The sequence below is a fragment of the Tachyglossus aculeatus genome, chromosome 5 (genome assembly GCF_015852505.1).
Source record: "Tachyglossus aculeatus isolate mTacAcu1 chromosome 5, mTacAcu1.pri, whole genome shotgun sequence".
In the NCBI taxonomy this organism is placed as follows: Eukaryota; Metazoa; Chordata; class Mammalia; order Monotremata; family Tachyglossidae; genus Tachyglossus; species Tachyglossus aculeatus.
Genome location: NC_052070.1, coordinates 87,201,059 through 87,214,144, shown reverse-complemented (window position 1 = coordinate 87,214,144; position 13,086 = coordinate 87,201,059). Strand labels below are relative to the sequence as shown.

The following is a 13,086-nucleotide window of genomic DNA, read 5'->3' as shown; positions in this document are numbered from 1 at the left end:
CATTACCATTATTATGATGAAGTCACTTCACTTCTCTAGGCCTCAGTTCCCTCGTCTGTCATACGGGGATAAAGACTGGGAGCCCCCCCGTGGGACAACCTGAGCTGTGTGACTTTGGGCAAGTCACTTCACTTCTCTGGGCCTCAGTTCCCTCATCTGTAAAATGGGGATTAAAACTGTGAGCCCCCCGTGGGACAACCTGATCACCTTGAAACCCCCCCAGCGCTTAGAACAGTGCTTTGCATATAGTAAGCACAAATACCATTATTATTATTATTATCTCCTTGTAACCTCCCCAGAGCTTAGAACAGTGCTTTGCACGTAGTAAGCGCTTAATAAATGCCATCATTATTATTATTATTATTATCCCCAGCGCTAAGAACAGTGCTCTGCACATAGAAAGCGCTTAATAAATGCCATCATTACCATTATTATGATGAAGTCACTTCACTTCTCTAGGCCTCAGTTCCCTCATCTGTCATATGGGGATAAAGACTGGGAGCCCCCCGGTGGGACAACCTGATCACCCTGTAACCTCCCCAGCGCTTAGAACAGTGCTTTACACGTAGTAAGCGCTTAATAAACGCCATCATCATTATTATTATTATCCCCAGAGCTTAGAACAGTGCTTTGCACCTAGAAAGCGCTTAATAAATGCCATCATTACCATTATTATGATGAAGTCACTTCACTTCTCTGGGCCTCAGTTCCCTCGTCTGTCAAATGGGGATGAAGACTGGGAGCCCCCCCGGTGGGACCACCTGATGACCTTGTAACCTCCCCAGCGCCTAGAACAGTGCTTTGCACATAGTAAGCACTTAACAAATGCCATTATTATTATTATTATTATTGGAGCCACCTCTGTGGGACAACCTGATGACCTTGTAACCTCCCCAGCGCTTAGAACAGTACTTTGCACGTAGTAAGCGCTTAATAAACGCCATCATCATTACTATTATTATCCCCAGCGCCTACAACAGTGCTTTGCACCTAGAAAGCGCTTAATAAATGTCATCATTACCATTATTATTATGAAGTCGCTTCACTTCTCTGGGCCTCAGTTCCCTCATCTGTAGAATGGGGATTAAGATTGTGAGCCCCCCGGTGGGACAACCTGATCACCTTGTAACCTCCGCAGCGCTTAGAACGGTGCCTTGCACGTAGTAAGCGCTTAATAAACGCCATCATCATCATTCCTATTATTATCCCCAGCGCTTAGAACAGTGCTTTGCACCTAGAAAGCGCTTAATAAATGCCATCATTACCATTATTATGATGAAGTCGCTTCACTTCTCTGGGCCTCAGTTCCCTCGTCTGTAAAACGGGGATTAAGACTGTGAGCCCCCCCGTGGGACAACCTGATCACCTTGTAACCTCCCCAGAGCTTAGAACAGTGCTTTGCACGTAGTAAGCGCTTAATAAATGCCATCATCATCATAGTAGGCGCTTAATAAACGCCATCATCATCATTACTATTATTATCCCCAGCGCCTAGAACAGTGCTTTGCACCTAGAAAGCGCTTAATAAATGTCATCATTACCATTATTATTATGAAGTCGCTTCACTTCTCTAGGCCTCAGTTCCCTCATCTGTCAAATGGGGATGAAGACTGGGAGCCCCCCCGGTGGGACCACCTGATGACCTTGTAACCTCCCCAGCGCTTAGAACAGTGCTTTGCACATAGTAAGCTCTTAATAAATGCCATCATCATCATAATAGGCGCTTAATAAACGCCATCATCATCATCATTATTATCCCCAGAGCTTAGAACAGTGCTTTGCACCTAGAAAGCGCTTAATAAATGCCATCATTACCATTATTATTATCCCACTGTTGGGTAGGGACTGTCTCTATGCGTTGCCAATTTGTACTTCCCAAGCGCTTAGTACAGTGCTCTGCACATAGTAAGCGCCCAATAAATTCGATTGATTGATTGATTGATTATTATTATGAAGTCACTTCACTTCTCTGGGCCTCAGTTCCCTCGTCTGTCAAATGGGGATGAAGACTGGGAGCCCCCCCGGTGGGACCGCCTGATGACCTTGGAACCTCCCCAGCGCTTAGAACGGCGCCTTGCACGTAGTAAGCGCTTAACTGGACTTCCCAAGCGCTTAGCACAGTGCTCTGCACACAGTAAGCGCTCAATAAATACGATTGATGATGATCCTAAAGGCCATCACCGTCCTTACGATCACGCGGTGGCCCTGCCCCCGCCCCGGGCGCCGTTTCTCACCTGCCGATCCCGCGCGGGCCCCGGCTGGACGCCCCCGGTCCTCGGGGGGCCGTTGGGGGGGGCGTCTATGACAGTCCCGACGGCCACTACAGTCCCCACACCGCGCACGGCGACCTCCGCGACCCGGCGCCACCGAACCGGCGGCAGCCACGAGCCGCCCCCCCGCGCGCATGCCCGCTTATATAGGCCGCGCGTCACCCCGGGACCTGGCCACGCCCCCTTCTGCCGCGCTCCGACCAATGGGCTGCCCCCCTCAGGCACAGGCCACGCCCCCTCTGCAGCGCTGCGACCAATGGGCTGCCCCTCCGATGTCAGGCCACGCCCACTCCTGTGGGGGTCAGGCCACGCCCCCTTATGCCGCGCCCCGACCAATGGGTTGCCCCTCCGGCTTTGGCCACGCCCCTTATGCCGCGAACCGACCAATGGGCTGCCCCTCCTCAGGCACAGGCCACGCCCCCTCTGCAGCGCCCCGACCAATGGGCTGCCCCGCCGGCACAGGCCACGCCCCATTCTGCCGCGCTCCGACCAATGGGCTGCCCCTCCGGCTCAGGCCACGCCCCTCCGGGGTCAGGCCACGCCCTTTCTGCCGCTCCCGGCCAATGGGCTGCCCCTCCTGCACAGCCCACGCCCCCTTCGAGGCAGGCCACGCCCCCTCTACCGCGCCCCGACCAATGGGCTGCCCCTCCGGATTTGGCCACGCCCCTTCTGCCGCGCCCCGACCAATGGGCTGCCCCTCCTCAGGCACAGGCCACGACCCCTCCGAGGCAGGCCACGCCTCCTCTACCGCGCCCCGACCAATGGGCTGCCCCTCCGGGTTTGGCCACGCCCATTCCGCCGCTAACCGATCAATGGGCTGCCCCTCCTGCGCAGGCCACGCCCCCTTCTGAGGCGCCCCGACCAATGGGCTGCCCCTCCGAGATCAGGCCACGCCCCTTCTGCCGCGCCCCGACCAATGGGCTGTCCCGCCGAGGTCAGGCTACGCCCCCTTCTGCCGCGCCCCGACCAATGGGCTGCCCCTCCTGCACAGGCCACGCCCCCTTCTGCCGCGCCCCGACCAATGGGCTGTCCCGCCGAGGTCAGGCCCCGCCCCCTGCCAGGACCCGCCCCCCGGGCCCGCGCGACCTGCGAAGAGCCACGTGGTGCCGGCGCCGCTGCTGATGCAACCGGCAGGCCCCGTTTATAATAATAATAATGATTATAATAGTGGTATTTAATAATAATGATGATGATATTAAGCGCTTACTATGTGCAAAGCACTGTTCTAAGCGCTGGGGGCATACAAGGTGATCAGGTTGTCCCACGTGGGGCTCACAGTCTTCATCCCCATTTTCCAGATGAGGGAACTGAGGCCCAGAGAAGCAAAGTGACTTGCCCAAAGTCCCACAGCTAAGTGGGGCAGTCAAGATTAGAACCCATGTCCTCTGACTCCCAAGCCCGAGCTGCTTCCACGAAGCCACGCTGCTTCTCTAGGGGCGTTTAGGGGCCAGGAGGGGTTGGGGACCCGAAGGGAGAAGAGGTTGGTGGGGTCCCTCTAATAATAATAATAATAATAATAATAATAATAATAATAATAATGGCATCTGTTAAGTGCTTACTCTGTGCCAAGCCCTGTTCTAAGCCCTGGGGCAGATACAAGGTCATCAGGTTGGACTCTGTCCCTGTCCCATGAGGGGCGCAGTCTCAATCCCCATTTTACAGATGAGGGAACTGAGGCCCAGAGAAGTGAAGCGACTGCCCGTGGTCACCCAGCAGATGAGTGGTGGAGGCAGGATTGGAACCCACGACCTTCTGACTTCCACTACACCGCGCTTAGGACGAACAGGGGGTGGTTGGCCCAGGGTGTGGATTGGGTCAGAGAAGCAGCGTGGCTCAGTGGAAAGAGCCCGGGCTTGGGAGTCAGAGGTCATGGGTTCAAATCCCGGCTCTGCCAATTATAATAATAATAATGGCATTTATTAAGCGCTTACTATGTGCAAAGCACTGTTCTAAGCGCTGGGGAGGTTACAAGGTGATCAGGTTGTCCCTGGTGGGGCTCACAGTCTTAATCCCCATTTTACAGATGAGGTAACTGAGGCACAGAGAAGTGAAGTGACTTGCCCAAAGTCACACAGCTGACAATTGGCAGAGCGGGGATTTGAACCCATGACCTCTGACTCCAAAGCCCGGGCTCTTTCCTACTGAGCCACACAATTGTCAGCTGGGTGACTTGGGGCAAGTCACTTCACTTCTCTGGGCCTCAGTTCCCTCATCTGGAAAATGGGGATGAAGACTGTGAGCCCCACATGGGGCAACCTGATCACCTTGTAACTTCCCCAGCGCTTAGAACAGTGCTTTGCACATAGTAAGCGCTTAACAAACACCATCATTATCATTATTATTAATCAATCAATCATCGATATTGATTGAGCACTTACTGTGTACCGAGCACTATACTAAGCGCTCGGGACGGTTCGATACGGCAGAGTTGGTAGACGTATTCATTCAATCGTATTTACTGAGCGCTTACTGTGTGCAGAGCACTGTACTAAGCGCTTGGGAAGTACAAGTTGGCAACAACTAGAGACAGTCCCTACTCAACAACGCGCTCACAGTCGAGAAGGGGGAGACAGTCTGCTTCCTTCCCAAGCAGCATAGCCTAGTGGAAATAATAATAATAATAATAAAAATAATAATAATAATAATAATGGCATTTATTAAGCGCTTACTATGTGCAGTGCACTGTTCTAAGCGCTGGAAAGAGCACAGGCCTGGGAATCAGAGGGGTCCCACTACACGGGACAAGCAGGAGGGGTTGGCCCAAGGGCATCCAGGGTCTGCCACCCTGGCACCCTGGCCTATTGAATAGACCAAAGGTCTGGGAATCGGAGGACCCAGGTTCTAATCCCGACTCCGCCACTTGTCCGCTGAGTGACCTTGGGCAAGTCAAATCGCTTCTCGGTGCCTCGGTGACCTCATCTGTAAAATGGGGATGAAGACGGGGCCCGATGTGGGACGGGGACCGTGTCCAACCTGACTTGCTTGTGTCCAACCCAGCGCTTAGTACAGTGGTTCATGCACTCATTCAGTCGTATTTATTGAGCGCTTACTGTGTGCAGAGCGCTGTACTAAGCGCTTGGGAAGTACAATAATAATAATAATAATTGGCATTTGTTAAGCGCTTACTATGTGCAAAGCACTGTTCTAAGCGCTGGGGAGGATACAGGCTGATCAGGTTGTCCCACGTGGGGCTCACAGTCTTCATCCCCATTTGACAGATGAGGGAACTGAGGCCCAGAGAAGTGAAGTGTCTTGCCCAAAGTCACACAGCTGACATGCGGCGGAGGCGGAATTCGAACCCATGACCTCTGACTCCAAAGCCCGGGCTCTTTCCACTGAGCCACGCACAAATTGGCGACTTCTAGAGACGGTCCCTGCCCAACGGTGGTTAGCACATAGTAAACACTCAACAAATACTATTATTATTATTACAGTGGTTCGTGCATTCATTCGATCGTATTGATTGAGCGCTTACTGTGTGCAGAGCACTGTACTAAGCGCTTGGGAAGTCCAAGTTGGCAACATATAGAGATGGTCCCTGCCCAACAGTGGTTAGCACATAGTAAACACTCAACAAATACTATTATTATTATTACAGTGGTTCATGCATTCATTCAATCGTATTTATTGAGCGCTTACTGTGTGCAGAGCACTGTACTGAGCACTTGGGAAGTCCAAGTTGGCAACATATAGAGACGGTCCCTGCCCAACAGTGGTTAGCACATAGTAAACACTTAACAAATACTATTATTATTATTACCATCATCACGGTCATCATCCCGATTTAATGTCCATGGCCCACCTGCTCCCCCAACCACGGACCCCTCCACCTCATTCAGTCAATTATATTTATTGAGCGCTTACTGTGTGCAGAGCACTGTACTAAGCGCTTGGGAAGTCCAAGTTGGCAACATATAGAGACGGTCCCTACCCAACAGTGGGCTCGCATTCCACTATTTCCCCCTTTCTGTAATTTATTTTAATGCCTGTCTCCCCCCCTAGACTGTAAGCTTTTTGTGGGCAATCAATCATTCGATCAAGGGTATTCCTTGAGCGCTATGTGCAGAACGCTTTGCTAAGCGTTTGGGAGAGAATTCCTACGAATCAGCAGGCCCGTTCCCTGCTTCTAACGAGCTTACAGTCTAGAGGGGAGACGGACATCAGCATAAATAACTTATATCATCATCATCATCGTCATCAATCGTATTTATTGAGCGCTTACTATGTGCAGAGCACTGGACTAAGCGCTTGGGAAGTACAAATTGGCGACATATAGAGACAGTCCCTACCCAACAGTGGGCTCACAGTCTAAAAGGGGGAGACAGAGAACAAAACCAAACATACTAACAAAATAAAATAAATAGAATAGATATGTACAAATAAAATGAATAAATAAATAAATAGAGTAATAAATATGTACAAACATATATACATATATGCAGGTGCTATATTATATAATAAATAAATTATATAATAAATAGAGTAATAAATATGTACAAACATATATACATATATACAGGTGCTAAATTATGTAGTTTAAAGATACGTACAATAGCGCTGTGGCACGGGGGGCAATATTAAAGGATTACCTATTATTCCCTAATTTTATTCTACTTTTATTAGGTAAAATATTTGCTTTTATTAGGTCATTTTACTACCGAATATTACCTACCAACTCTACTTTCCTTAGCAACAGGGCTCTGCACCCGGTAATGATTCGGCAATTACCATCGATCGATTGATTGTTGGGAATTTATCCTCTATCCCATCTCCACCACATGTCTGCTCTGTGACCTTGGGCAAGTCACTATAACTTCTCTGAGCCTCAGTTCCCTCATCTGTAAAATGGGGATGAAGACTGTGAGCCCCAGGTGGGACAAACTGATCACCTTGTATCCCCCCACAAGCGCTTAGAAAAGTGCTTTGCACATAGTAAGCGCTTAACAAATGCCATTATTATTATTATTATCATTATTTCAATCGTATTTATTAAGTGCTTACTGCGTGCAGAGCACTGTACTAAGTGCTCGGGAAAGTACAATACGACAAACATCAAACAACGCAACGAACGCTGGTTGTGTGGCCACACTTGGCTCTCTCGGGATCCTTGATCCATCCCCAGATCAAGGGAGCCCTCGAAGGGACCGTTCCCCTTGGAATGACCGCCCCTGCTATATTGTAGTCTCCCAAGCGCTCAGTACAGAGCTCTGCCCTCGGTTAAGTGCTCAATAAATACAATTGTTTGAAAGAGTTGACCCGCCGGTTTGGAGCAGGAACAGAGCGGGCCCCCGATTGCCGTGACGATGCCGGGAGAGGTGTCGAGGGGAAGAAATTAAGCTCCTGCAGATCCCAGCGGAAGAAGGAGAGGAGGGATAGGAAGACGATCAAGGAGAAAATCGAGGCCCGGAGAATCGATCAATCAGTCAGTGGCATTTATTGAGCGCTTACGGTGTGCGGAGCACTGTACTAAGCGCTTGGGCGAATACAGTATAACAATATAACAGATGCATTCCCTGCCTATATTGAGTTTACGGTCTAGAGAAGGAATGGGAGCTGGCAGGGGAGACTGAGATTACGTGGCTCAGTGGAAATCCATCAATCAATCAATCGTATTTATTGAGCGCTTACGGTGTGCGGAGCACTGTACTAAGCACTTGGGCGAATACAATATAACAATATAACAGATGCATTCCCTGCCTATATTGAGTTTACGGTCTAGAGAAGGAAGGGGAGCTGGCAGTGGAGACTGAGACTACGTGGCTCAGTGGAAATCAATCGTATTTATTGAGCGCTTACAGTGTGCAGAGCACTGTACTAAGCGCTTGGGCGAATACAATGTAACAATATAACAGTTGCATTCCCTGCCTATATTGAGTTTACGGTCTAGAGAAGGAATGTGAGCTGTCAGTGGAGACTGAGACTACATGGCTCAGTGGAAATCAAGCAATCAATCGTATTTATTGAGCGCTTACGGTGTGCAGAGCACTGTACTAAGCGCTTGGGCGAATACAATATAACAATATAACAGATGCATTCCCGGCCTATATTGAGTTTACGGTCTAGAGAAGGAATGTGAGCTGGCAGTGGAGACTGAGACTACGTGGCTCAGTGGAAATCCATCAATCAATCAATCGTATTTATTGAGCGCTTACGGTGTGCAGAGCACTGTACTAAGCGCTTGGGCGAATACAATATAACAATATAACAGATGCATTCCCGGCCTATATTGAGTTTACGGTCTAGAGAAGGAATGTGAGCTGGCAGTGGAGACTGAGACTACGTGGCTCAGTGGAAATCAATCAATCAATCATATTTATTGAGCGCTTACGGTGTGCAGAGCACTGTACTAAGCGCTTGGGCGAATACAATATAACAATATAACAGATGCATTCCCGGCCTATATTGAGTTTACGGTCTAGAGAAGGAATGTGAGCTGGCAGTGGAGACTGAGACTACGTGGCTCAGTGGAAATCAATCGTATTTATTGAGCGCTTACAGTGTGCAGAGCACTGTACTAAGCGCTTGGGCGAATACAATGTAACAATATAACAGATGCATTCCCTGCCTATATTGAGTTTACGGTCTAGAGAAGGAATGTGAGCTGGCAGTGGAGACTGAGACTACATGGCTCAGTGGAAATCAATCAATCAATCAATTGTATTTATTGAGCACTTATGGTGTGCAGAGCACTGTACTAAGCGCTTGGGCGAATACAGTATAACAATATAACAGATGCATTCCCGGCCTATATTGAGTTTACGGTCTAGAGAAGGAAGGTGAGCTGGCAGTGGAGACTGAGACTACGTGGCTCAGTGGAAATCAATCAATCAATCGTATTTATTGAGCGCTTACGGTGTGCAGAGCACTGTACTAAGCGCTTGGGTGAATACAATATAACAATATAACAGATGTATTCCCTGTCTATATTGAGTTTACGGTCTAGAGAAGGAAGGTGAGCTGGCAGTGGAGACTGAGACTACGTGGCTCAGTGGAAATCAATCAATCAATCGTATTTATTGAGCGCTTACAGTGTGCAGAGCACTGTACTAAGCGCTTGGGCGAATACAATATAACAATATAACAGATGTATTCCCTGTCTATATTGAGTTTACAGTCTAGAGAAGGAATGTGAGCTGGCAGGGGAGACTGAGACTACGTGGCTCAGTGGAAATCAATCGTATTTATTGAGCACTTACAGTGTGCAGAGCACTGTACTAAGCGCTTGGGCGAATACAATATAACAATATAACAGATGCATTCCCTGTCTATATTGAGTTTACAGTCTAGAGAAGGAATGTGAGCTGGCAGGGGAGACTGAGACTATGTGGCTCAGTGGAAATCAATCAATCAATCGTATTTATTGAGCGCTTATGGTGTGCAGAGCACTGGACTAAGCGCTTGGGCGAATGCAATATAACAATATAACAGATGTATTCCCTGTCTATATTGAGTTTACGGTCTAGAGAAGGAATGTGTGTGTGAGTACAGTACTCTGCACATAGTAAGTGCTCAATAAATATGATTGATGATGATGTGAGCTGGCAGTGGAGACTGAGACTATGTGGCTCAGTGGAAATCAATCAATCGATCGTATTTATTGAGCGCTTACTATTTGCAGAGCACTGTACTAAGCGCTTGGGAAGGACAAGTTGGCAACATATATAGACAGTCCCTACCCAACAGTGGGCTCACAGTCGAAAAGGGGGAGACAGAGAACAAAACCAAACATACTCACAAAATAAAATAAATAGATTAGATCTGTACAAGTCAAATCAATAAATAAAGAGCCCGGGCTTTGGAGTCAGAGGTCGTGGGTTCAAATCCCAGCTCCGCCACTTAGCTGTGCGACTTTGGGCGAGTCGCTTCACTTCTCCGGGCCTCCGTTCCCTCATCTGGAAAAGGGGGATTAAGTCTGTGAGCCCCCCGTGGGACGACTTGATTACCTCGTATCTACCCCAGCGCTTAGAGCAGTGCTTTGCACATAGTAAGCGCTTAATAAAAATGCCATCATCATCATCTGGAAAGACATACTCAAGCGCTATAAAATAAAATAAATAGATTAGATCTGTACAAGTCAAATCAATAAATAAAGAGCCCGGGCTTTGGAGTCAGAGGTCGTGGGTTCAAATCCCAGCTCCGCCACTTAGCTGTGCGACTTTGGGCGAGTCGCTTCACGTCTCCGGGCCTCCGTTCCCTCATCTGGAAAAGGGGGATTAAGTCTGTGAGCCCCCGTGGGATGACTTGATTACCTCGTATCTACCCCAGCGCTTAGAGCAGTGCTTTGCACATAGTAAGCGCTTAATAAAAATGCCATCATCATCTGGAAAGACAGACTCTAGCGCTATTTCCCATCCCATTAGAGGTCCAAGGTAAACCAGTGAGGGAGGAGGAGGGTGGCCTGCTGGGGAGAGCTGCGAGTATCTCTCTCTCTTTCTCTCTGTGGTAAGGGGTCACTTATCATCAATCGTATTTATTGAGCACTTACTGTGTGCAGAGCACTGTACTAAGCGCTTGGGAAGTACAAATTGGCAACATATAGAGACAGTCCCTACCCAACAGTGGGCTTGCTGTATCCCACCCTGTGTTACTCCAGGGCATTTGGGGGTCCCTGTACAGAAAGGGCCACTCGGCAGTTTCCCCTCCATCACCCGCCAGAGATGCCCACGGCCAAATCATCATCATCATCAATCGTATTGATTGAGCGCTTACTGTGTGCAGAGCACTGTACTAAGCGCTTGGGAAGTCCAAGTTGGCAACATAGAGAGACGGTCCCTACCCAGCAGTGGGCTCATAGTCTAAAAGGGGGAGAGTACTCAAATCCCACCTGAGAGTAGTCTATTTCAAGAAAAGATGAAAAGCACCGAGGATTAACCCGAGGGAAGTTGAACCGGAAAACCTGTTCCCTTCATTGTCTCACCCAGGGCTTCATCGTTTCCGGGAACTGTATATATGTATATATGTTTGTACATATTTATTACTCTATTTATTTATTTATTTTACTTGTACATATCTATTCTATTTATTTTATTCTGTTAATATGTTTGGTTTTGTTCTCTGTCTCCCCCTTTTAGACTGTGAGCCCACTGTTGGGTAGGGACTGTCTCTAGATGTTGCCGATTTGTACTTCCCAAGCGCTTAGTACAGTGCTCTGCACATAGTAAGCGCTCAATAAATACGATTGATTGATTGATTTCAACCAGGACCGCGCGAACGCCAGCACCGCCCTTTCCCCCTTTCCCCTTACCACCCGAGGGAAGGACCCGCTGGCGTCAAGTGCGAGGCCGGGATCTGGGGGAAACAGTTAAAGGAGATTCTGTTGTAAGGGTAATTGTGGTTTTCGTGACATAATAATAATAATAATGGCATCTTTTAGACTGTGAGCCCACTGTTGGGTAGGGACCGTCTCTATCTGTTGCCAACTTGGACTTCCCAAGCGCTTAGTACAGTGCTCTGCACACAGTAAGCGCTCAATAAATACGATTGAATGAATGAATGAATCTGCCAAAATCCATAGAGCTGCAACGCTGCTTAGAGAGAGGGGAATAATAATAATAATTCTGGTATTTGTTAAGCACTTACTGTGTGCCAGGCACTGTACTAAGTGCTGGGGTGGATACAAGCAAATTCATTCATTCATTCAATCATATTTATTGAGCACTTACTGTGTGCAGAGCACTGTACTAAGTGCTTGGGAAGTACAAGTTGGCAACATTTTACTTATGCATATTTACTATTCTTTTTATTTTGTTAATACGTTTAGTTTTGTTGTCTGTCTCCCCCTTCTAGACTGTGAGCCTGCTGTTGGGTAGGGACCGTCTCTATATGTTGCCAACTTGGACTTCCCAAGCGCTTAGTACAGTGCTCTGCACACAGTAAGTGCTCAATAAATATGATTGAATGAATGAATATAGAGACGGTCAATCAATCGTATTTATTGAGCGCTTACTGTGTGCAGAGCACTGTACTAAGTGCTTGGGAAGTACAAGTTGGCAACACATAGAGACAGTCCCTACCCAATAGCGGGCTCACAGTCTAGAAGGGGGAGACAGACAACAAAACGAAACATATTAACAATATAAAATAAATAGAATAGTAAATATGTGTAAGAGGAATACATATGTACAAATATATATGTGGGGAGGGGAAGGAGGTAAGGCTGGGGGGACAGGGAGGGGGAGAAATCGGTTGGAAATCGGGTTGGATACAGTCCCTGTCCCACGTGGGGCTCACAGTCTCAATCCCTATTTTACAGATGAGGAAACTGAGGCATAGAGAAGTGAAGTGACTTGCTCAAGGTCTCACAGCAGGCAAGTGGCAGGGCTGGGATTAGAACCCACAACCTTCTCACGAGGCCCTGCCGCTTCCCACTACCTCTGAAGGACCATTTCATCCCAAGGACTTCATTCTGCGGGTCCGGCTCCTTCCGTGACCGGTTTGACTCCGGCCGGGGCCAAACCCTTGCCCGACCAAGGCCCAAGCATTACGATGAGGGAGTGAAGTCCTGTAGTGGGCAAGGTAATAATTAAATATTATTATTATTTTGAGCTGACTGTCTGTCTGGGGAGGGAACCGAGTTACGTCCCTGGCTCTGATTTTGGGCCTCAGGCTTTCCCGCACTAGAATTTGAAGAACAAACCCCGTCCCCCTCTCTTGGGAACGCTGGATCTGGGAAGTGCCAGGAATTCAACCGAGAGTAAAGGAGGAGCGGCGATGAAGGGATAGCAGGGGGGAGGGCGAGCCCAGCTCACCGACCCCACCGCTTTGAAGATTCTTGGAAAATGAGAGAAGAAATTCCAATTCCAGTGATTACCCCGTG

The 13,086-nt window shown here is 48.5% G+C and overlaps 1 protein-coding gene across 2 annotated transcripts in view; it reads right to left on the bottom strand.

Moving 5' to 3' along the window:
- Positions 1 to 2,350, bottom strand: part of SLC39A14 (solute carrier family 39 member 14) — a 71,823-nt gene extending 69,473 nt beyond the window's left edge. For both annotated transcript variants that reach the window (XM_038747450.1, XM_038747451.1), the window contains exon 1: positions 2,235 to 2,350. The gene's annotated coding sequence lies outside the window, so the exon portion shown is untranslated. The remainder of the gene's footprint in view (positions 1 to 2,234) is intronic.
- Positions 2,351 to 13,086: the final 10,736 nt, after the last annotated feature.